Source organism: Fundulus heteroclitus, unplaced genomic scaffold, assembly GCF_011125445.2.
Source record: "Fundulus heteroclitus isolate FHET01 unplaced genomic scaffold, MU-UCD_Fhet_4.1 scaffold_649, whole genome shotgun sequence".
Lineage (NCBI taxonomy): Eukaryota > Metazoa > Chordata > Actinopteri > Cyprinodontiformes > Fundulidae > Fundulus > Fundulus heteroclitus.
The window spans coordinates 33,326-58,753 of record NW_023397087.1 but is presented as its reverse complement, the minus strand read 5'-3'; the positions used below and the strand labels follow the sequence as shown (position 1 = coordinate 58,753).

The 25,428-nt window shown below is 42.8% G+C and overlaps 1 long non-coding RNA gene across 2 annotated transcripts; it reads right to left on the bottom strand.

Annotated features, from left to right (window-relative positions):
• Positions 1–9,925: 9,925 nt before the first annotated feature.
• Positions 9,926–24,724, bottom strand: LOC118561488. 2 transcript variants are annotated; one of them, XR_004930080.1, is made up of 3 exons: positions 24,542–24,724; positions 11,161–11,216; positions 9,926–10,913 (listed from the first exon to the last, which is right to left on the bottom strand). It is a non-coding gene; the product is annotated as an uncharacterized LOC118561488 (long non-coding RNA). The 2 variants fall into 2 exon arrangements; XR_004930079.1 differs by lacking the exon at positions 24,542–24,724 and having other exon boundaries at positions 11,161–11,293.
• Positions 24,725–25,428: the final 704 nt, after the last annotated feature.

Genomic DNA, 25,428 nt, shown 5'->3' with positions numbered 1-25,428 from the left:
TTGTTGAATTTATAGAATGGCTTTTTTTCCTATATTAAAACTCATTCTTCCGGTGTCTGACCAACAGGGGGCAGCATTCTGCTTGCAGACACTGATCGGCAGTTTCTAGATGCTCCACATTCTTGGCACCTTTGTGTCTACCTTTCTTCAACTAAACATGTCTTTACACAACGCACCTTTGCTTTATTCCTGAAGGAGAAGTCACGGTCTGCCATGCTTCCTGCTTCATGATTATGTGAACCAGCTATGACTGCCTTGAACACTGCTAGCATTGGGCTTTAGCTTTATGTTCAATAACTTTTTTCACATCGTAGATCAGGTTCCACTCTGGGTTTCTGTCTCCTGCCAAAGAGACTTTTCCTTCTGCAGTGGCTCTGCCTCAAACCACTGACATGAAGGATGAGCAATGGTCGACCATGTTTCCTTCTCTACTTTCTGTAAACTGGCTAATTTTAGGTTGACAGAAGGATTTCATTCAATCCTCTTTACCTATAGAGCCAGTTTCAGCAACACCTTCACTTCTGCAGTGAGGTTATCTAGGTGCATTGCGATCAAGTCAACATTGTTGAATTTATAGAATTGCTTTTATTCCTAGATAAAAACTCATTCCTCCGGTGTCTGAACAACAGGGGGCAGCATTCTGCTTGCAGACACTGATCGGCAGTTTCTAGATGCTCCACATTCTTGGCACCTTTGGGTCTACCTTTCTTCAACTAAACATGTCTTTACACAACGCACCTTTGCTTTATTCCTGAAGGAGAAGTCATGGTCTGCCATGCTTCCCTCTTCATGATTATGTGAACCAGCTATTACTGCGTTTAACACTGCTAACATTGGGCTTTAGCTTTATGTTCAATAACTGTTTCCACATCGTAGATCAGGATTCACTCTGGGTTTCTGTCTCCTGCCAAAGAGACGTTTCCTTCTGCAGTGGCTCTGCCTCAAACCACTGACATGAAGGACGAGCCATGGTCGACCATGTTTCCTTCTCTACTTTCTGTAAACTGGCTAATTTTAGGTTGACAGAAGGAATTCCTTCAATCCTCTTCACCTATAGAGCCAATTTCAGCAACACCTTCACTTCTGCAGTGAGGTTATCTAGGTGCATCGAGATCAGTTCAACATTGTTGAATTCATAGAATGGCTTTTATTCCTATATTAAAACTCATTCTTCCGGTGTCTGACCAACAGGGGGCAGCATTCTGCTTGCAGACACTGATCGGCAGTTTCTAGATGCTCCACATTCTTGGCACCTTTGTGTCTACCTTTCTTCAGCTAAACGTGTCTTTACTCAACGCACCTTTGCTTTATTCCTGAAGGAGAAGTCACGGTCTGCCATGCTTCCCGCTTCATGGTTATGTGAACCAGCTATGACTGCCTTGAACACTGCTAGCATTGGGCTTTAGCTTTATGTTCAATAACTGTTTTCACATCGTAGATCAGGATTCACTCTGGGTTTCTGTCTCCTGCCAAAGAGACGTTTCCTTCTGCAGTGGCTCTGCCTCAAACCACTGACATGAAGGATGAGCCATGGTCGACCATGTTTCCTTCTCTACTTTCTGTAAACTGGCTAATTTTAGGTTGACAGAAGGAATTCCTTCAAACTTCTTTACCTGTAGAGCCAATTTCAGCAACACCTTCACTTCTGCAGTGAGGTTATCAAGGTGCATTGAGATCAAGTCAACATTGTTGAATTTATAGAATGGCTTTTTTTCCTATATTAAAACTCATTCTTCCGGTGTCTGACCAACAGGGGGCAGCATTCTGCTTGCAGACACTGATCGGCAGTTTCTAGATGCTCCACATTCTTGGCACCTTTGTGACTACCTTTCTTCTGCTAAACGTGTCTTTACTCAACGCACCTTTGCTTTATTCCTGAAGGAGAAGTCACGGTCTGCCATGCTTCCCGCTTCATGGTTATGTGAACCAGCTATGACTGCCTTGAACACTGCTAGCATTGGGCTTTAGCTTTATGTTCAATAACTGTTTCCACATCGTAGATCAGGATTCACTCTGGGTTTCTGTCTCCTGCCAAAGAGACGTTTCCTTCTGCAGTGGCTCTGCCTCAAACCACTGACATGAAGGACGAGCCATGGTCGACCATGTTTCCTTCTCTACTTTCTGTATACTGGCGAATTTTAGGTTGACAGAAGGAATTCCTTCAATCCTCTTCACCTATAGAGCCAATTTCAGCAACACCTTCACTTCAGCAGTGAGGTTATCTAGGCTCATCGAGATCAGTTCAACATTGTTGAATTCATAGAATGGCTTTTATTCCTATATTAAAACTCATTCTTCCGGTGTCTGACCAACAGGGGGCAGCATTCTGCTTGCAGACACTGATCGGCAGTTTCTAGATGCTCCACATTCTTGGCACCTTTTGGTCTACCTTTCTTCAGCTAAACGTGTCTTTACTCAACGCACCTTTGCTTTATTCCTGAAGGAGAAGTCACGGTCTGCCATGCTTCCCTCTTCATGATTATGTGAACCAGCTATTACTGCCTTGAACACTGCTAGCATTGGGCTTTCGCTTTATGTTCAATAACTGTTTTCACATCGTAGATCAGGATCCACTCTGGGTTTCTGTCTCCAGCCCAAAGAGACTTTTCCTTCTGCAGTGGCTCTGCCTCAAACCACTGACATGAAGGACGAGCCATGGTCGACCATGTTTCCTTCTCTACTTTCTGTAAACTGGCTAATTTTAGGTTGACAGAAGGAATTCCTTCAAACTTCTTTACCTATAGAGCCAATTTCAGCAACACCTTCACTTCTGCAGTGAGGTTATCAAGGTGCATTGAGATCAAGTCAACATTGTTGAATTTATAGAATGGCTTTTTTTCCTATATTAAAACTCATTCTTCCGGTGTCTGACCAACAGGGGGCAGCATTCTGCTTGCAGACACTGATTGGCAGTTTCTAGATGCTCCACATTCTTGGCACCTTTGTGTCTACCTTTCTTCAGCTAAACATGTCTTTACACAACGCACCTTTGCTTTATTCCTGAAGGAGAAGTCACGGTCTGCCATGCTTCCCTCTTCATGATTATGTGAACCAGCTATGACTGCCTTGAACACTGCTAGCATTGGGCTTTAGCATTATGTTCAATAACTGTTTTCACATTGTAGATCAGGATCCACTCTGGGTTTCTGTCTCCTGCCCAAAGAGACTTTTCCTTCTGCAGTGGCTCTGCCTCAAACCACTGACATGAAGGACGAGCCATGGTCGACCATGTTTCCTTCTCTACTTTCTGTAAACTGGCTAATTTTAGGTTGACAGAAGGAATTCCTTCAATCCTCTTCACCTATAGAGCCAATTTCAGCAACACCTTCACTTCTGCAGTGAGGTTATCAAGGCGCATTGAGATCAGTTCAACATTGTTGAATTTATAGAATGGCTTTTATTCCTATTAAAACTCATTCTTCCGGTGTCTGACCAACAGATGGCAGCATTCTGCTTGCAGATACGGATTCCTTCAATGTGCTGTACCTATACAGCCAATGTCAGTAACAATGCACCTTTTCTTTGTTCCTAACGGAGTCGCCCATACTTGCTGCTTTACATTTATATACACTTGCTAACACCTCTTCCTCCATTGAGGTAGCTTATTCCAGGTTCAGCTTCATGCTCATTAACACTTTTTCTGAGTGCAGAGGCTCAGAATCACGTCACTGACTCTGCAGGTAAACATAAGCTACAACTGAACCATGTAGTGTAATACATTATTGTAAATACGCTTATTCATGGGTAAACAAGATTTCATTCTAAAACCTTTGATATCGACTCTTTCATTGAGGTAGATCAGGCCCGGATTCGGTGTCTGGCTCATGGACACCTTGACCTGGGTAGTGGCAGGAAGTCGATCCGGTTCTCTGTCTCATTATTCTTCTAACATGAGGTAGAGACTATTTTCTGAGGCTAGTGTTCCCCCATAACGCTGATAGCAGCAGCTTCACTGTAACAGTGGCGTTAATAGGACAAAGTGCTTTAGTAATGAATTCAAAACACCTTTAGAACAACTTCTGTTCCTTCTCTAGAACTCATCCTATACGTTTCTGGTCACCAGAAAACAAACTGCTGACTCAGCTTTAAGTCCAATATGGACGAAAGACGGAGGGATCTTTGGAGAGTCCAGAAGATCTCCTCCGATAAATGATCAAGGCAGGAAAAAAAGACATGTAGGGAGGATTGAAATGGCAGTTTTGATGAATCTATGACTTACTGCCTGATAAACCTAGAGATGAACGCTTAGACCTAAAAACTGAACCAATGACGTAACGGAGTAAGAGTCCTCCTGTTACCACCAGAACCAAACCTAAACCAGCATAAAGCCCAAACCTCCCCCGATCCATTGGCTCCTGGGTCTCCTCCTGAGTTTCATGAGGGGCAGCTGCAGAGAAGAAACAAGAATAAATCTTTGCTTTTAACACCAAAACCAAAGAATAAAGAGGAAAACATAGAAGGGAGCATGAAATAAACTCCAAGTCTATTTCTAAGGAAGCAGCAACTCACCTTTGACTACCAGCCGCCATGTTTTCTGGTGTCTTCCTCCACCAGCTTCAACCATCCACAGATAACTTCCCGTGTCGTTGAGCCTCAGGTCAGTCAGGAGACATCGGACCCGTCCGCTCCGGTCCAGCTGACCATCACACTGCAGTCGACCAGTGAACGCCTCGTCTGTGTACGGCTCAGCCTCAGCTCTGCTGTCGTAGCGATAGACTCTCCTCCATGTCTCCATGTTTATCAGATCCATGTGCAGCAGGTCAGCCGTGCTTTCTACAGGAAGGATCCATGTCGGCGTGACGCTGGAGTGCTCCTCTGCCTGGTAGCCGACGTCCTGAGTTTCATCCCCAGCCAGCAGAGGTTTCCCTGCAGGAGTCAGGAAGAGAACGCAGAGAGGCGTCAGCAGCAGGCTGAGGGATCCCAGGCTGATCCTCAGAAACTCTTGGCTTTGCAGCACTTCTGTTCATTTACTGCAGTAACATCATCACACCTCCACCACCGTGCCTGATAGTAGGAGCTGCTGCTGCTCCTGGGCTGAGGCTGCTTTTCTTAGACCTAAACAAACTTTATTGTCATTTTGTATGCACTGAGTGCGTACAGAACGAAATTTAATTTGCATACAGCTTAAGAATTTCAGTGAATTGCAGTGGATTTCAGAATAAAGTAGCTTTGCAGGATATAAAGTAACTTTGCAGGATAGTAAAGTAACTTTGCAGGATAAAAAAAAGTAATTTTGCAGGACATTCCAGGATAAAGTGCACAGTGATTTCACAGTACAGCAATTGAAATGTAAACAATGCGGACACATGTGATAGAGAGTCCAGTTTTAGCTTCAGCAGTTCAACCGTCTGATGGCAGCAGAGAAAACGCTTTTACAGAGCCTGGAAGACCAACAGCGAATGCTGCGGAACCTCTTCCCAGAAGGTAGCAGGGAGAACAGTCCAAGGTGGGGGTGTGTGGGGTCTCTGATGATGTTACGGGCTCGGGACACACATCGCTGTGATGAAAGGTCCTTAATGGAGGGAAGAGAAGCCCCAATGATCCCTTCTGCTCTCCTCACCACTCTCCTCACGTTCTTCCAGTCGGCGGCACTGCAGCCTTCACCCCACAAAGTGAGACAGCTGGTCAGAATGCTCTCTATGGTGCTTCTGTAGAAGGTCATGAGGATGGGCGGGGGCAGGCGGGCTCTCCTCATCCTCCGCAGGAAGCACAAGTGTTTCTGTGCTCTCTTCACCAGTGACATGGTGTTCACAGACCAGGTGAGGTTGTCCGTGATGTGCACCCCCAGGAACTTGGTGCTGCTGACCACCTCCACAGCTGAGCTGTTGATGAACAGTGGAGCGTGGTGAGGCCGGTTCTTCCTAAAGTCGACAATGAGCTCCTTCGTCTTCTCCACGACGTCTTTACCTACTTCAGTCTCAATAACGTTCACATATATTCAATAGTAACTATAACTGGATTAACAACAGAGAGGCTCTCCCATCTATAAGGGCTCATTATTTAGCAGCTGGATTAAGACCTCCAGGATATTGGTGAGGTTCTCCCTGTGAGGCTCAGTGGAAAACTATGGAGTTATCTCCAGCAGATTCAGCAGTACAACCATTGCTAGATGTGTGGGGATGGAGACCAGAACCTTACAGACAGAGAGCCAAGGGGGGAACATCTCCCTGAAGGCAGAGCTTGTTAAAACCTGAAGCCCAAAAGCAGAGAAACCTGCTTAGACGGCTAGAGTTTGACCCTGAGTTCATCCCAGCATCACAAGGCCACAGGTTCACACAGCAGGGATATTATGCTACCACTGCTGGATGCTAAATTGATAAAAATGGGAATTTAACAGCTTTAACCATTAAATTAGGAGGAGAAGAGTTTTAGCTTTGTGGTTATTTTTTTAATAATAATTTAATTTTTGACAGATTTTCTGCCAGCAGAGCCTGCAGCAGTAACTCATGTATTCCTGGACGTCTCCAACTCAGAGAATGATGAAGGCCTCTAACACAGCCATGCTCCACCTGCTCCTGGACTGGCAGAGACGTTCTAACCCCAAGCAGAAGTCCAAGCAGACGGGCCAACATCTGGAGAGAATGGGGACGGGTCCGGCTGATCAGGACCAGGGTTCTGGTCTTGCTCCACCATCCAGAGGTTCTGGAGGGAAGTGGCAGCAATAACCTCAAAGCTTCTGTGATTCAGCATCAGCCCTCTGGGGACTCGGTGCCTCATGTCTCCACCTTCTGCCGCACAGAGACGCCGTCCTCCTCTGGCTGAAGCCCTCGTCTTTAAGAGACGCTCAGGCTTGGCTGATCTTCATTATTTACTTTATTAAATGGAGAAAATGAGCCCAGTTAGTCTATTTACTGAGGAAACAGTCGACTGCTACGTCTGAATTAACCTGAGTCAACATGAGGTGCTTTGGGTTCAGGTTATATTTATGTAATTAAGCCTTAAATATCCAGGATTTAACATTCCTGACACTGACTGCCTCTGTTAAACACTTTCTCATGAAGTTTCAGGTAAAAGTTGATTTCTCAGCTCAGAGGAAACACTGACAGTAAACAGATCTGGTGATTTCACATCTACAAATTAAGAGTCATTTTCCCCTCAATAGTATTTCTGTCCTTATTCAGAACTAATGGGAGTAAAAGCAACTCCAGCAGCATCTGCCTGCCTGTAGAAAGCATCAACAGAACCTAAACTGGGCCAAGAAATCTGAGACCTCCTTCATAATCTGTGGGCTGAGGTTCTGTTTACAACATTCAGCAATATTTTCATATAACATCTGGTTTTTAGAGCTTGATTGTAACTCAGATCCTCACCCAGAGCAGCAGAACTCAGGATCCCAGTCAGAACCAGGGAGAGGGTCCAGTTTGGCATCAGTGAGGTCCTGGACGGATTAAATAAAACACACCAGGCTCAGAGTTAATGAGATTATTTATTATTATTACATTATTATTACTTTAAATGTTTATGCACTGTTTATCTGGAGATGCGCTGATAATTATGGCGTTTAGAAACAAGCAGAACAAAATGGAGGATTATAAAATGTCGGGATAGTTTCGCTTTGACGCATCAGATCTGCGGACATTTCATCATTGCCATAGTTTAATAATTCTGGCAAAAAAAAATCATTGATATTTTACCGAGTATTTACGTAATGATCGAGTTGTTTAACAGAAAGGGAGCATTTCCACCATTATTGTGCATTTAAATCATATTTAAGCTGAAATTAACTTTGCACCGAAACATTTTTACGCACCAACGCAGCGCATAAAAGTCTCTTCTATGTGCGAATTAGATGCATCAGTTATATAATGGTGAGAAATTCAGCTTTGTTCAACATATTCAGCCAAAACCTCCTGCACAGACTTTATAGAGTTGCTGTAAATATGTTTTATGCAATAGAAGTGAAAATAACAAAGTGCGCAACAAACCTACCCAGAAACAGGAAGAAGACGTCCAACTGCTGCTGCTAAAACGATGTTCCAACATAGGATAAAGTTTCCTTTAATATTTTAACTTTTTAAACTCTCTGAAGCTGCAAACAAAAACTAAAGCTGAGCTTTACGGATGTTCGGTTCTGAAGGTCGGAGAAGAAAAACTTAATAAATGACTTCCTGCTTCTAGAAAGCCATCCCACTTTCATGCTATCGTTTCCCCCTCTGTGTTTCTCTTAAAGCAGCCTGGTTATTCCACATAATTTAGTTTCTGTTGTTTTTCTGAACTGTTATATAATTGTAAACGACTGGTGAATAAAAGCAGCTTTAAGACGAGCTGTAGGTGAAAAAAGGGAGCAAATAAACAGTTATTGTAGTGACATAAGGCAGCAGTATCACATCCACCCCCTAGGGGGCAGATTATTTAAAGCAGTGAATCATTTGGTCCAGAAATGTAAAATACTAATTTATAAACAGAAACAATGAGCTGATTTATAATAAAACACCAAACTTTAACAGATCTAAAGCCAGAAAATGTTCAAACTGCTTAATTTAAGTTTCAGGATTCTGTTATTAGTTTGTGAAATTACAGCTTTAATAAAATTAAATATTGTGACAAAGTTTGACATTTTTATCACTCATTCTAGAAAGTGAAACTCATATTTTACAGATTCATCAAACACAGAACGAAACATTTAAGCCTTTATTTCTGATTATTTTAATGATTATGGCTTCCAGCATAATGAACCATATTTATTTATACAGCGTTTCAAAGCACAACACCTGATTGACCAGAGTGCTGCAAAACAAGTAAAATACAAAACAGAGATAAAACAAAGTAAAAACCCTCAGAAAACATTAACATTGCACAAATAAAAGTACAATCATTGTTAAACTCCCTCTGTGTTAAAGCCACAGAGTCAAAGTGTGTTTCCAGTGAGATTTAAAGGCCTCAGCTCAGGGAGCTTGTCTTCTATGCAGAAGCTGCTCATTTCACAGCTTTGGGGCCACAACAGAAAACACTGGACCACCTCTGAGTTTCCTCTGAGACTGAGGAACCACCAGCAGCCTCTGGTTAGTGGACCTGAGGGAACCAGGTGAGGGGTGTAGGGGTGCAGCAGGCTGGACAAACATGCTGGCCAGGACCATTAAGAGGCTTAAAAACAAAGAAAACAACTTAAAATTCATCCTGAAATAAATGGTCAGTCAGTGGAGAGAGGCTGAAACAGTGATGTGTTCTCGTTTCTTTGATCCTGTTATTAATCGCTCTGCTGTATTTATAATAGTTGTAGACAGGACAGAGTGACGTGATTCTGGTTAAGAGTTACAATAATCCAATAAACCGTTCATCTGAACCAATGTTTGATGCTGGACAACAGATCCTGTTTAACATCAACTGCATGTTTTTATGAGCCAACACATGAAGAAGCTCTGATAAATCATGACCTTCTGTTGCAGCAGCTCTATTATTAAAGTCCGCTCTGTTGGCCCGGTTCTGGAGTCTTTAGTCTTCCATGTGGGTCCATTTAAAATCTAAACTTCTTTAAATCTACTGAACTCAGATCTGTGGTGTCCTACAGTCCAGAGGTGTCCATGAACGCATCGTGCAGCAGAAACTGAGCTGTAACTCTGCTGAGGACCAGAACCGACCAGGAAATAAAAACCTGTCAGAGTCTCTGGACTGAGACCAGAACATCTCACCAAGATGAAGAACCAGGATTGATTCTAGAAAACTGGAGCCCAGCAGTCCTGTTTCATCTGCTGATCTCTGACCTTCATGTTCCTGCAGGTCTGAACTGAAACTAACCTGTTAAATGGATCAAAGCTACAATCAGAACTTCTGTTCTCCATCAGATCGGATCAATAATAAAATCTCTGGATAAAGTGGGAAGTTCTGGTCGTCATCCTGTTAACTTTCTGGATCTCCATTCACATAGAAGCAGCTAATAACTGACTGTCTGTTTCTCTCTTGTTTAGATTAAAGTCTGACAAAAGGATCTGATATTAAAATAGATTTTATTCTGGTTCTGACCCAGTTCAGGTCTGAACATCAGTTTCTTTATCACATCCAGGCACAGAAACAGCAGATCAGTTGATTTACAGCATGGACTTCTGAATAAACAGAGGAAAATATCACAATAATGTACAACAGCAATAAAGGCTTAATATTTATAATTTAGTTGTCTTGTTTTATCAAAGAGGGAAAAACTTGGATGTTTTCCAGCCTGATTAAAATGATTTGTACTAAAGTTTAGAGTCTGTGAGTCTGTCAACATCTGGATGTTCAGGGAGGTGAGATCCTCACTCAGATGAAGCTGCTGGATAAAGTTTTTAATGAAGCAACAGGAAGAAACACAGCAGCTGATGACAGTTTAGGAGCAAATCTTCACACAAACAACATTTAAAACAACAGAAGATGAAACATCTGATCAGACAGTAGAGTTACTCAGACTACAAATGGAGCCAATTATTTAACACAAATCCAAAATCACTAAGAAATACAAGTTTTGATAAATTATAATAATGTCCTGATATTAAAACAGATTAGAAATGTTTAAATGTCCTAATTTTTACAACAGAAGTTTAGGAATTTTCTCTAAAAGTACTTTTAGAGTTAAATTCTTGAGACATTGAGGTTAAAGGATCCAAAACCACAATCATCATCAATCTTCACATCACACCAATACAGACCAGAGTCTTCAGTCCTCAGTCTGGGCACATGGAGTCTGATTCGTCCTTTCTTGAGGAAGACTTCTTTACTATGGACTCGTCCGGAAAACTGTTCATCCTGAATCTCTGGAAACTCAACACCTTCATGGACCCGATACAGGACCGAGAATCTGCGAGGAGTTAACAATCTGCAGTAGATGAACAGATTTCTCCAGGATCCATGAAGTCTGGGGGGGAAGGTCCACTCCAGAGTGATGCTGTGGTTCTCCTCTGCCTGATAGGAGCTCTGTGTCACATTCACTACAAATGTTGCTGCTGAGGAGACAGAGAGGGAAAGAGAGGAGCAGACACACTGAGAACTGGAACATGGGAGTCTTTAAACTACATCTCTAGAGCTTTCTGTCCCATGATGCTCTCTGTGCTGTCAGAGCTCTGCTTGATGCTCTTCAAGTCAAACTGCTTGATCAGATGCAGCTGGAGGATTGAAGTGTTCCCTTCACTGACAGACTTTTCACTGATTATTGATGGATTTAGACTGAACAAAGAGAAGATGGAAACTGACCACAGAGACATGAGTTGAGGATGATGAGCAGCAGGATCCTGCAGATCATCTTCTCCCTGTGAGAGGAGACAGAGGAGGAGAGTCAGCAACACATCAGCTCCAGCATCAGCAACAAACAACCAGCAACATCTGAACTCCTTCAGCTCAAAGAAGGTTGTTCTGTCAGAGATCATGACTGCCACCTGCTGGTGATAAACTAATACAGCAGCAGAGAGACAGCAGGACAGCTTTCCATTCTCTGCAGCTGCTGAACTTTTCATGTGTAAAAACAGCTCCTGGGTAAAATCAGTCTGTTATAATTCATGAGGAGAAAACATCAGTGAGGGAAACCTGGAAATCCCTGAAAAATCTGCTGAGTTTTCTTTCTGTTCACAGTTATTTTATCTGAAGTGTGTTAAAGTCAAAATAAACATGATTAACCTTTTTACTAAAGTTTGCTGAGTTAGTAAACAGGAAATCTGTAAAAAAAATATACATGAGGAGAAAATATGTTTCACAGTTTTACAGAAAAGGAAAGAATACATGATCTGTCAGCTGGAAAGCAGCCATTTGTGATCAGCTGTGACGTTGGAGCAGAGCTGTTTATGTTTTATGTTTTATGAGGTGTGGATTCAGGCAAAGTATCAAAATTCTGAAATTATTTGATGAAGATCTTTTGTAGTTCCAAACTCATTCACCCTTCTACAGCCTGCGTCACAAAAAAAAATCATGCAAATTAGATGAGATGACACACACACGCACAGAAACGAGCACCACACCCTAGACTAGAGGCAATTCTCCATATAGAATAAGTGAAATGATCTATTATATTTTCATTGGTTTTCCTCAAATTAAATCACAAAACATCCGTAGAAAAAAACAAAGTAAAGAAAATGAAAGTAAATGCAGTAGTCCGTTCAGCACCGATGAACACAGAGATATCGGATGTCCTCTTTTTACGCCTGGTTAAAAATTATTGTAAATGATCATGTTCTTTAATCTAGTGTTTTAGTAGAGTAATTAAATCGATTTCTGAAACAGGTTCACTAGATGAACCCATTTTATATTGTTTTTTCCCCCTAAACTAAATAAACATTATAGTTCAGATGTTTCCCATTCTTTATAGTGTTAACAACATCAATCATTATCAAGCTGTTAAACATTTTCATAGAGTTTCTCCACATCCTGAACAAACTGTCAGGTTAAAAACTGACAAACAAAAGGATAAAACAGACCGACCTGAAGATAAACCATCTGTTCAGCACCGATGTCTGCTGGCGAGAAAAACAGGAAACACTGAGCTCCTTTAGAGCTCCTTTAGAGGTAGGAAGAGGACCTCCTCCTACCTCTAACCGCGATTGGATTACTAGAACTTTTTGCGCAGTACTGAGAGCTTTCTGTCCATTAGATCAGGTTTTATTTTCACTGCTTCGTTATTATTTAAAGCATTTATAGAAAAATATTCTTCCTCTTTATATGACGTCACACAAGTAACTGCTGGTTTATTTTAAATCTTTGAAGTTTTTTCTATTTTTCCCCTAAAATAATCTCAGAAATATACTTTTTTTCTCTTGGCTGGAGCCAAATTATGTCTAGTTGACACAGAGCCGCTCCCTGCAGTTTATTTATTGTTGGTGTTTCTGTTCAGGTTTGGTTTCACTTTTGCACATTAAGCTCCTCCTTCTGTCTCTGCTGATCACAAAGAAGCTTCATTGTGATTCTCTCGTTTTTCTCTGCAGACAGCACAATGAAGTCCAAATAATTGATAAAAGACAGGAGAACAGTTAATAAATGATGATCTTCTATTACTGGATGTTTACTTTCTCTCCCAGGAGCTGCTGATCAGCTCCAAACTCAGAGCCCAGAACCAGAGAGGCAAAGAAAGCTCTTCCTCCCCCTGGGACTGACAGCAGATCTGATGATTTTTCTGCCATCAGGCAATGATGTGAACTATTAATCAGATTAATCTTCTTGGTCTTCATCAGTGAGAGCAGAAATGGTGTTAAAGCAGTGGCGCCACCAGGGGGTGGCCAGTGGTGGCCACGGCCACCCCATGCCATGTCCTGGCCACCCCACTGGCCAGTGTAAATTGTAGTAGCATCAGTTTAGCATTTCATTATGCACAGCCAGCAAGACAGCCGCTCATCTTGACCTTCTATCATGCTTTTATTTGTATCTGCCAGTATCTACTTTCCCCTACTAATTGTTTTGTTTTTTAATAAATTAATAAATATACACCTAATTCCTAATATAGTTACACGATAACAAGGAATTGTTCAACTCAAAATGTTGATTGTACTGTTATCGGTCTATGCACATTAGATCAACATTAAAAATCAAACAATAAACCAGAAGATATTAGTAGGCGTTTACTTAAGTCTTTAAGATAGATTTCTACAGGCAGCTTTACTACAACAGTAGAATAAAATCCTGAAATTATGGCTTTTAGTTTCAGTGCCACCCCAAGAGTGTAAGTTGCCCCATCTGGCCACCCCTATGAAACATTTGTGGAGGCGCCACTGTGTTAAAGGAGCAGAGCTTCACATCATCCTCCTTTACTACTGTGCCTTCTAGTGCTAAAATGCAACTAAAACTTTGCAAACCTTGTTTTGGTGGAATAAGAAAAAACGTTTTTAAATTGAAAAAGGACAAATCAGACTCCATGAGTCCAGACTGAGGACTGAAGACTCTGGTCTGTATCCGTATGATGTGGAGACTGATGATGGCTTCAACTCTGGAGATTTAAGATTAAGGTGAATAGGATCTTCTCTGTTAAATGATCTCTGGTGGAGTTTGGATCCTGAGAACTGCTTGATCTGCTAATATTGTGTCTCTGACCGTAACATGTGCAGCAGCTGGTCTGATAAAACATGCAGGAGGTGATTAAAAACTCATATATCAGCTACCATTAGTAACAAAACCATGGAGAGGAAAAATCCCAGAAGTGTATCTGCTTAAATAAAAAAACATCATCCCAGGTCAGAGTCAGCTAAAACAGTATATATCTCAGCACAGCTGAAAAATATTTTAGTTTCTAGTATCGGTGTTGGAGAAAAGGTCAAAGGTCAAAGGTCGGTTTGACCCTTTAATGAAGCTCAGAGGTGGTGTTGTCATGGTATGGGCTGATATTTTGGATAATATGACTTGTAAAGTCACCGCATACTGATGTTATAATTATAAATCTATAGGTTGCTAATGATGGTATGGAAAATAACCAAAATTAATAATCTGACAATATTTAATAACCTAAACTGTATAAAGCAGCAAAACCTCCCAGAAAAGAGCCTGAACAGGTGAACAGGCTCCACAAAGCCCAGATATTTAACTAATCCAACATTTCTGCTGTTTCTGGAGCAGCAGCTCCTCCTCTTCATCCTCTTCATCACTGCTGCTTGTTCACCATTCACTACAGAAATGAAGAGGTTCTGATGTGGTTCTGGAGGGAAAACATCAGAACAGAACAAATCAAAGGGAACTGATCCAATCAGCCAGATGTTCCTCATGTTCCAGGATCAGACCTTCAGCTGGAGATGTGCTCAGTTCCTAGATTCACCACCAGGTGGCGCTCCAGTACCAGCTGTGATGGGAGAACTGGTCTGAGGTCAGATTTAGTGAGGATCTAGCACAGGGGTGTCAAACTCATTTTGGTTGAGGGGCCGCATTCAGCTTAATCTGATCTCAAAAGGGCCACACGAGTAAACTCATTGCAAGATTAAATAGAACTAATAAATGTGGACTTGTTGTTGATTTTGATATTAAATTAATTTCACTTTTACACAATATGTTATGAATAACCTCAGCGTTTATAAGAAAAGTATGCGCAGTTTCAACAATACTTTTACTCAGTTAAACATTTACTTAAGTGCATTATGCATAAGAACTGATCACAGTAATCGTACAATGTTGAAAAACATTTATTCACATTTACATCAAACAGATAAAAATTAAGAAATGATTTAAATTTTTCCACACCTGAAGCTTAATCTGCTAATTAAAACACAGCGCCCCTCGTGGACAATATAGGAACTGCGGATTTTCAATTAAACAGAGTACATGTTCTTTTTCAATAATTGTTTTATCATTCTCTTCCTTTTATCTCCTCTTTCTTTTACCTTTTGTTTTTTTTCTTCTTGTTCTTCCTTTCCTCTCCTACTTTCCCATTATAGTATCATTTGAGATATTCCCCGCATGAATCATAATAAAACTATTCACATTCATAAATCAAGCGGAGCACTATGGCAAAATCAGTACTGCTCCACTTGTAAAAGTAAAATCTGATGATCTCTTTTGGGCATGAAGACAACAGGACCAGACAGGACACTGGGGGGAAAAAAAAAATTATTATTTTTTTTTTAATAATGATGATGCATTTGACACCCCTGATCTAGCAGCTGGATTCTCTCTGCTGAGAGATTGAACAAAGTCCCGTTGCTATTGTTGAATAAACTGGACCAAAAGGGAAACTCTGCTGCTTTAAAGTAATTACTGGAAAAATAGGAAAATAAAGAAAAATAGGTAGGAAATTATTCTGGTAAATTCTGGCCCATCAAGGTCCAAATCAGAATCTGCACCACATGTTGGTAAAGGAGCAGAACCTGTCTCCATCATCAGGAGGTTTCTGAGGTCAGAGTCTGAGGGAGAAGCTGCTGCAGGAAATGCTCCACCACTGTGATTTAACCTGCTCTGTCCACTAGGGGGCAGTAATTCAGGTTTCACGGCTGGGACTCCTGAGCTCCTGCAGCTAATAACAGTCCATGTTGACACAAAGTGGTTTCCACAGAGAGATGAGCTCCTCATGGATCACTCTGTTGTTCCAGCTGATGGTTTTAATCAGTTTGTGAATTTTTCTGGACTCAGAATGATCTGAACTGTTGAAGCAGAAGATCAGATCAGTTTCCTCTCAGTGATGAAGCTAAATGTGATCTCAGGGTTCCTGACCTCCAACATCTGATGATCTTTTTCCCTTTAAACAGCTCAGAGTCTGTTTCCTCACAGCATTTGTAGAGTGGAGCTGTGAGGCTGTAAAAGTAGAAACGCTCTGGCATGTTGTCCTTCTCCTTCAGGAACCTTTCTAGATCAGCTGTTCCTCAGAGTCTCACTGGGACACTTTGACCCTGATGATGCCGTTCCAGGGATAAACCAGTATCTGAGCTTGTCTACTGAATACAGCCTTAGACATGTGAGTTTATCTTTGAAAAATCAACGTCACTGGAGCATCATTCAAAGCTGCTGACAAGATACTCTTTTTACCAGTTGAGGAAAATTAATAAAAAACTAGAATTGTTTGAAAAGGTGATCTTAAGCTGATTTTCAGTCTGTTTGTCTCTTGTTGTTTAGATCACTGCAACAGTTTATTTTCTTGTCTAAACTAAAAGGAACTGTCTGCAACAGGTCCAAAGTTCTGCAGCTAGATTACTGACCCACACCAACAGCAGGGCTCATGTTTCTCTCCTTCTAAAATCTCTTCACTGGCTCCCAGTTTCTCTTTCCATTATTTTTACTCATTTCTAAACACATTTTCAGCCAATAAAGCAGATTTTTACTGGGATTCACCTCTGAACTATTATCTGAACCACACAAGGTCAAAGGTGAACATGATTAAAACCCAGAAATTAAACCCAATGAGTCAGAAGTGATCAATGTTCAGGCTAATAATGAAACAACTAACCCAGTTAAAGGTGCAAACAGGTTAGTAGGAGATTCCCATCAACAGCAGACAGAAAGCCTCCAAAGGTGGTCTCCATCTAATAGATGAATGAGATCCCAGTTTTGAATATTAATTATTAATTAATAGTTAATTGTTTGAAGCTTTGTCAACTGTTCCCTTTGTTATTCTATTTTTGTTATGAGAAACAGAATAACAAAAATAGCTAGAATGTATAAAAATTCTCAACTTTCCTGCAGCCACTGATCCGTTCTCTGTAAATCCTTCAATGCAGGGTGATGGGGTCGGGTTGCTGGTTCTGATCTGCAGGGTTTAAGGGCAGATGTGGGTCCAGTCAACCTAACATGGATGTTTTGTATGAAGGGTAGCTGGAGTCTCCACAACTGCACAGGGAGAACATCAACACAGCACCCAGACAGGGATTTGAACCAAGGACCTGCTTGTAGCCAGGCAGCAGTGCTAGCAGCTGCTCCAGCCTGCAGCCCTACAGAGAGTCCATGGATTGATAGAAAGCCTCCATGTTGCAGTAGTTCTGGAGAACTGAGCCTGTTCAGCTTTAATGTGTCTCTGGGGGACGATGCTTTAGTGCTTTTAGATCAGGGAACTGATTTTTCACCACTCTTTATTCTGCTGTTCACACTAAATTCAGAGCTGCAGCTGAACCAGATCCACTAGAGACAGAACCACAGTTTCTCTGGCAAAAGAAGATGATGATGATGATGATGATGATGATAATCACACTAAATTCAGAGCTGCAGCTGAACCAGAACCAGATCCACTAGAGACAGAACCACAGTTTCTCTGGCAGAAGATGATGGAGAACTAACTGATGATGATGATGATGATGATGATGATGATGATGATGATGATGGTGATGATGATAATCACGCACGCCGACAGGGCGGGACAAACAGGTCAGTTGTCCCGGGCCCATGACAGGGGGAGGGGGGGGCAAAACTGACACTCTGACAAATGGTCAGAGGCAGCAGCTTCCCCAACGTCTCCGCGTCTGCTGTAGTCAGCACGCGCGCTGTCTTTTCACGGCACTCTCCCGCTCCCCCTCCCCTCTGGTATATGGCTCAGCGGCGCCAGCCAATCAGCAAGCAGGCTCAGCCTGGCCCACCCACTCAGTGCTCTCTCAAAAACATGAACAGGGAAAGTAGCGCTGTTTGGCTTTATTTTAATACCGTAAAAGAAATCCAGCTGTATGTTTTGTAAAAAGCTGGTTAAATTCAGTGGAAACACAACAAATTTATCTAAGCACGTGAAAAACCATGAGCAAGAAAACGTTGAGCCACAGAAATGGAGAGAGGAGACGAAACTTCTCTGATTGTCCCGACAGACCCACAGACTGACGTCACTGACTGAGGCGTTTCAGTCCTCCAGAGAACATCCAGGTAGATCAGAGTGGTCATCTTCAGCAGCAGTTCATGTTAACTTTCAAAGTAGATATTATCTATCATATGTTACTGGAGCCCACACAGAAAATGTAATTAAGACCTTGAAAGAAGCCAGTACATATATCCCATTAAAACGTGTTATTTAAGATAAGATAACATTAGCTAATCCTTTATTTATCCCACAACGGGATAAATAATTGGATTAAATTTATAGGATTAAAGCAACAGGCAGGTGCACACAACACAGACAAAATTACATAAGGATTGAAAGATATAAGAGGTATATATAACGTTATTATTATTATTATTATTATTATTTAATATTAATATTAAATAAAAATCACAAAACCCGAAAGGTCATGATACTGGGGGGGGGGGGGCAGCGTGTGTTTGAGGAGGAGACAGAAAGAGCTATCCCTAGCGATAACAGAGACAGTGCAGGTGGAGAGGCTTACTGCCCGATTGGATAGTCTGAGCATAGTCGCTCACAGATGGATCACTTCGTTAATTTAAATGAACCTGGCCAACAAAACTGACTGATTCTGATCGACTGAATGTTGTGCGTTTAATGGCAAAAAGGAAGCCTTTTTCAGAGATTCAGAGGGCAGAGAATTCCCAAAGTATCTAACATATTCTACATCCTGCAATGGAAAGGAAAACATTTGTTAGGGACTGGCTAATATACAGCAGGTCAAAAAAGGCCATATTTTAGCTGCAGTGCTGCTGTTCTCTGATGAAGAAAAGATCACTAAATGCAATAGATGAGCTGAAAATATCCAATATAAAATACAGCGATTTCCAGGGCATGAAGTATACAGTTAAATTGACTTTTTAGGTGTGTGTGTGTGTGTGTGTGTGTGTGTGTGTGTGTGAGGTGTGTTGGTGGCGGGTGTAGATGGGGGGGGGGGGGGGGGGGGGGGGGGCAAAAAGACTGTGTTGTCCCAGGCCCAAGCAAAGTTGTCAGCTGGCCTGATGATGATGATGATGATGATGATGATGATGATGATGATGATGATGATGATGATGATGATGATGAGAGCATAAATCCTCTTCATCTTTTGTCCTCCAGCAGCTGCTGATGTCTCCCAGCCTCAGAGACGGGCTCTGGATCCAGAACCAGGAGGTCGAGGAAGGACCGGCCTCTATGCTGCACTGGGACTGACAGCAGCAGCAGCAGCAGCAGCTCTGATGGTCAAACTTCTCTTCAGGTCCTGGTCCAGAACATCTCAGCAGGAGTCGACCTTTATTTCAGCACTTTAACAGAACCCTGAAGGTCCACTGGGCCGCTGCTGGACTGATGGCTTCATACTGGACTCTAGAGTGTTCTGGTGAGCAGAGGAGGTTCTGGTGGACTCAGTGACTGCAGGTGTTCAGCTCCTGTGGCTGTAAAGCAGCCCAGATCATTAGTCCTCCACCACTGTGCCTGACAGCTGCTTTGCTGAGCTTCAGACTAAAATCTTGGGCTTCATTCAGCTGCAGTGGTGAAAAGCTGAGTTCTGCTGCCAGGATCTTTAAGAGAGAAGAATCTTTCTCCTGGTGACTCTTCCAACCATCCAGACTTGTTCAGCTTTTTTCTCCTTGTTCTGTCATCAAGTTAAACAGCTAACAAGCTGACTGAGGCATGGAGAGCCTCTGATGAAGCTCTGGGGTTAGACCTCATTTATCTGAACTATCAGGGAGGATTTTGTGTTATTTTAAATATTTTATATAGTTTTAAATTAAATTAATCACTTGTCAGATGTAAGAAGTGTTATATCGACATGATGCCTGGAACCACATTGTTTCTTTGAGTCATATTTTGTTCCTTGAAGGTGAAACCTTTAAACTGAAGGAGGTGTTCTTCCTTTCCTCCATGATTGAATCTGAAGAGGATCTTGTTTCCTTCTCTCTGTTGTTTCCTGCTGATGTTTTAAATCAGTTTAAAGGTTTTCTGGACTCTATCAGACTCATTGAACTGTTATTTTGTATTAAAGCTGTTTGAACTGATATATTTTGTTACTGAGCATAAAGCTCTTTATCTGATTCAGTTCAGTTTATAATGTTGACATGTTCTATATAAATCTATATTTTTACTGACTGTCATGGTGCAGCTGTGACCTCCGTGGCCTGTAGTCCTGTGACCTCCGGCTTGGCGCCACCCTCAGTCGGTAGCCCAGTGTTTTCCAGGGTCCTCTTCCACCGCTGGCCACACCAGACTCTGCGGTTTCATCGGGGTCGCCCTCCGCGACGCCCAAATCTAACTCTGCGTCGTGGGGGTCGCCCTCCGCGATGCCTGTTGCAGACTCTGCTGCTCCGCCGCCGAGGTCGGCCACCAGAGGTCCCTCGTCCTGGTCATCTATTATCGTTCCATGCCTTCCTTTGTTTGCCCTGTTGAGGGTAGATTTGTGTTCTGTTGGTTTCTGTTTACTCCTGTTGATTCTGCTCATTGCTGCTCACCTCATTTTGTTTTCATCCAGCCCGTGTTCCCTTCATCTCCGCCTGCCTGCTGTGGTTCTGGTCCTGCTCCCTCTCTCTTCGGTCCTGCAAGTAAGATAAGATAAGATAAGATGGTCTTTATTGATCTCACAATGGAGAAATTCACTCGTCACATCGGCTCATACAAGAAGGTGCAGAGTAGGGAAGGTGCATTCAGTTATATACAGTGAGTCTTCATATATACAATGGGTCAAAAAGAATACCAAAAAATAAAAATACAAAAAAAGGAAATAGGAATGTAAATGTCTCATTTGGTCTATCTATCTATATATATATATATATATATATATATATATATATATATATATATATATATATATATATATATATATATAAACATATCTATCTACTTAAATATATACATATATCTATGCGCCTACATACGTACGTACCTACGCGTATATACGTGCATATACATTGTATACATTTTTACATACATACATACATGTGTACTGACTTATGTTCAGGTGTTGATAGCAGCAGAAGTCACTACATCAGGATTATTGCACGGGTTGTAGGACAGTGTATTAAATAGATTATTGCACCTTGGTTATTGCACATTAATTATTACAGTTATGGTCACAGTTACAGTGCAGCATTGTATAATCTGATAGCAGCAGGAATGAATGACCTGCGGTATCGCTCCTTTTTACAGACAGGATGTCTAAGTCTTGCACTAAAGGAGCTGCTCAGCTCCTCTACAGTCTGGTGCAGGGGGTAGAAGGTGTTGTCCATGATGGATGTGAACTTGGACAGCACCCTCCTCTCAGCCACTTCCTCCACAGAGTCCAGAGTGCAGCCCAGGACAGAAGTGGCCTTCCTCACCAGCTTATTCAGTCTCTTTCTGTCCCGCTCTGCACTGCCAGGAGCCCAGCAGACGACAGCGTAGAGGAGGGCTGAGGCCACCACAGAGTCATAAAAAGTTTTTAGCAGAGGCCGGCTCACTCCAAAGGACCTCAGCCTCCTCAGGAGGTGGAGCCGGCTCTGGCCCTTCTTATACGGGGCGTCGGTGTTGTGAGTCCAGTCCAGTTTATTGTTGACGTGAACACCCAGGTACTTGAAACTCTCCACAGTTTCTATGTCCTGCCCCTGGATGTTCACAGGTGAGTGAGGTGGGGGTCTTCTCCTGAAGTCGATCACCATTTCCTTGGTCTTGCTGGTGTTTAGCACAGGTGGTTCTTCACGAGTCCACAAAGTCCATAATGACTGACCTGTACTCCAGCTCGTTCCCCTCAGGCACACAGCCCACGATGGCCGAGTCGTCAGAGAACTTCTGAAGGTGGCAGCTGTCCGTGTTGTAGATGAAGTCCGAGGTGTAAAGAGTGAAAAGAAACGGAGACAGAACGGTGCCCTGGGGGCCCCGGTCCTGCAGATTGCCACCTCTGACTGACAGCCATTCAACCGCACGTACTGAGGGCGGTCAGTGAGGTAGTCCATGGTCCAGTCAGCCAGATGTTTGTCCACCCCAGCGTCCTCCAGCTTCCCCCTCAGTAGCACCGGTCTGATGGTGTTGAAAGCGCTGGAGAAGTCAAAGAACATGACTCTCACAGCGCTCCCGGTGGTCTCCAGGTGGGTGAGCGCCCGCTGCAGCAGGTAGATGATGGCATCCTCTACTCCGATGTTGGGCTGGTAGGCAAACTGCAGCGGGTCCAGGGTGGGGCTCACCACGGTGCGTAGGTGTGCTAGGATGAGGCGCTCCATGGTCTTCATTAGGTCAGAGGTCAGGGTGACTGGTCTGAAGTCATCCGGTTCCCTGGCGTGCGTCGTTTTGGGAACCGGTACCACACAGGAGGTCTTCCACAGGGTGGGCACCACCCCCAGGCTGAGGCTCAGGTTGTAGATGTAGATGAGGACCTCACAGAGCTCATCTGCACAGGTCCTCAGCAGCCTGGGAGGGGGGGGATGCCATCTGGTCCTGAGGCTTTCCTCTGTTTCAGCCTCGTCAGCTGACCTCTCACCTGCATTGGTGTGACTGTGAGGGGGGAGGAAGGTAGGACCAAAGGTGTGGATGGGTCGGTCGTTGATAGGAGTGGCGGTGGGGGGGATGGTAGTTCTCTGGGGGGCTGGTGGTTGGAGACGTGTGGAGAGTTTGCAGCCCTGCTGGTCCTCTGCCCGAAGCCGGAGATGTTCTTCAGACCTCTCCACACATCCCTGACGTTGTTCTGCGCCAGCTGCTCCTCCATCTTCTTCCCATAGTCCTTCTTTGCCGCCCTGATCCTCCACTGGAGTTCCCGCTGGACTCTACGCTGCTCCTCTCTGTCCCCTGAGTAGAAAGCCCTCTTCTTCTGGTTCAGGAGGACTTTCAGCTCAGGGGTCACCCAGCGGGGGTTGTTTGGAAAACATCGTAGCCGTCGTGATGGCACGATGCTCTCCACACAGAAGTTCATGTAGTCAGTGATGCATTCAGTCAGGCTGTTGATGTCATCACCATGAGAGCTTTGGAACATGCTCCAGTCTGTGGTTCTGAAACAGTCCTTCAGCTTCTCACTGGCCTCATCTGACCAAACTTTCACTGACTTCTTCTGTGCCTTTTGTCTCCTCACCAGTGGAATGTAATGGGGGAGCAGGTAGACGAGGTTGTGGTCTGAGCGTCCCAGAGGGGGGAGGGGGGGCGGAGGTGTAAGCGTCCTTAACGTTGGCATAAACAAGGTCCAGCGTTTTATTGTCCCTTGTTTTACACGTGACGTACTGGGTGAGCGTGGGGAGGGTGGAACGGAGAGAGGCATGGTTGAAGTCCCCAGTGATCAGCAGGAGAGCGCGGGGGTGCTGTGTTTGCAGATTGTTTACAGCGGCGTGGATCCGCTCACACGCGGCGGCGGCGTCCGCGGAAGGAGGGATGTAAACACAGAGCATGATCACGTGGCCGAACTCTCTCGGCAAGTAATAAGGTCTTAAGCTCACTGCTAGAAGTTCAACATCCGAGCAGCATATCTGCTGCTTCACGTGAACATGCGACGCGCTACACCACCTCTCATTCACAAACACCGTCAGTCCTCCCGCTCCCCGCAAAAGGTCTGTCCGCGCGGATAAGTTTAAAGCCGTCCAGGGAGATCACTGAGTCCGGGACATTGATCTTACAATTGAGAAATTCTCTTCTGCATCTTAACCCATCCCCTTGGGGAGCAGTGGGCTGCCACTGTGCGGTGCCTGGGGAGCAATAGGGGGTTAAGGGTCTTGCTCAGGGAGCCAGAATAGTAATTTGTGGGAGTTGAACTCAGAACCTCTGGGACCAAAGGTCTGTGCTCTAACCACTAGGCCACCACTCCCCCCATATCTGAATCTGATCATTAACTGGATCAGTTAAACATCTATACATCTATTTTATTTGACTAAAGATCAACATTCAGTTTTTTATTAACCAGGTCGACTTGTGTCTCATTTGTGTTTTTAGTTCTGAAACAAATCACATTTTATAAATCAGTCGTTTTAATTTATCTAAAGTTTCTGATCAATTTGTTCTTAAATCTAAATAAAAGTCTGAGACAGATGAAAACTGGTTGATAATATAATAGAACAGATTAATCTGATCTGCTGAGACTAGAAATGGTAAATGGACTGAATTTAATCAGAGTTTTTCTAGTCGTACCGACCACTCAGAGAGTTTTACTCTAGAGCCACATTCAGCCTCACTACAACCATTAGAGGACTGTTTCTCATTTTGTTTCTCAGGATGTAAAACTTTCAGCTACAAGAACGGTTCAGACAGGAAAACCAATTCTAGAAGATTAAAAGTTATTGCTGCAGATGTTTTGACCTGGGCAGCTAGATACAGAGATTTAGGATTATATTGTTATAAAAAGGTTTTATTTGAACTGATTTAAATCATATCCAAAGGGACCAAGAGAAAACCAGATAAACTTACTCAGTTTTCCTTCTTCTTCACCTGCAGCTCCATGAGAGTCATGACCATTAAACTCCTCAGTCTCTGTACCACCAGGTTTCTTCTATAATAGATCAAAGAGCAAAACCAGCAAGTTATTGCTTCTAGCTACCAGGAGAGGACTGGAGCCACTTCCTGCTGACAGACTGGATCTGGAATAAACACTGACTGAATGAAACCAGGATGGATCATGTGAATAAGATGAAGAGAGGAACCTTAAACCACTCCAATAGAAACAGAAAAGAGACACAACATCGCCTAAGAGCAGCGTCTGAAACCACATGTTCTGCAATCACTGACATGTTTCTGCTTTTTTTTTTTTTTTTGCTGCCTCAGCTTTTTCCCATCCTTTGGCTCACCTACCTTTTTAACATTTCCTTCAAAATTAAAATTTTAAAATGCTCCATTCTCCATATGTATTTAGAATTTGCATTTTATCTTTTCTTGTAAACTGACTCATATTTTTACTTTGTTTTAGTTATTCTGTTAGACTGTTCTGTGGTTTAACTCCAGCTATATAAATACACATACGTTTTAATGTTGTTCTGATAAGATGAATTTTTAAATTCAATTACCCCCCTAGATCATACCCTCTTTTCCTTTCTCCAAACAGTTTCATTAAGTTATTAGGAAGTCAATTATTTCTTGCTTTAGATATTAATTGAACTATTTTAAGTTTAACAAATTTAGGAAAGTTCATAGCTCCACTTTTTATTAAAAAAAGTTAAAAAAAAATCTTTTTAACCGGTTTGATTAATTAATCTAAAAGCCCTTTTCTGTTTTCATCTGATTTGAAGAAGGCGTGTGTGTGTGTATGGGGGGGGGGGGGGGGTGGGGGTTGGTTGACCATTGATGACCTCTAGAAACGT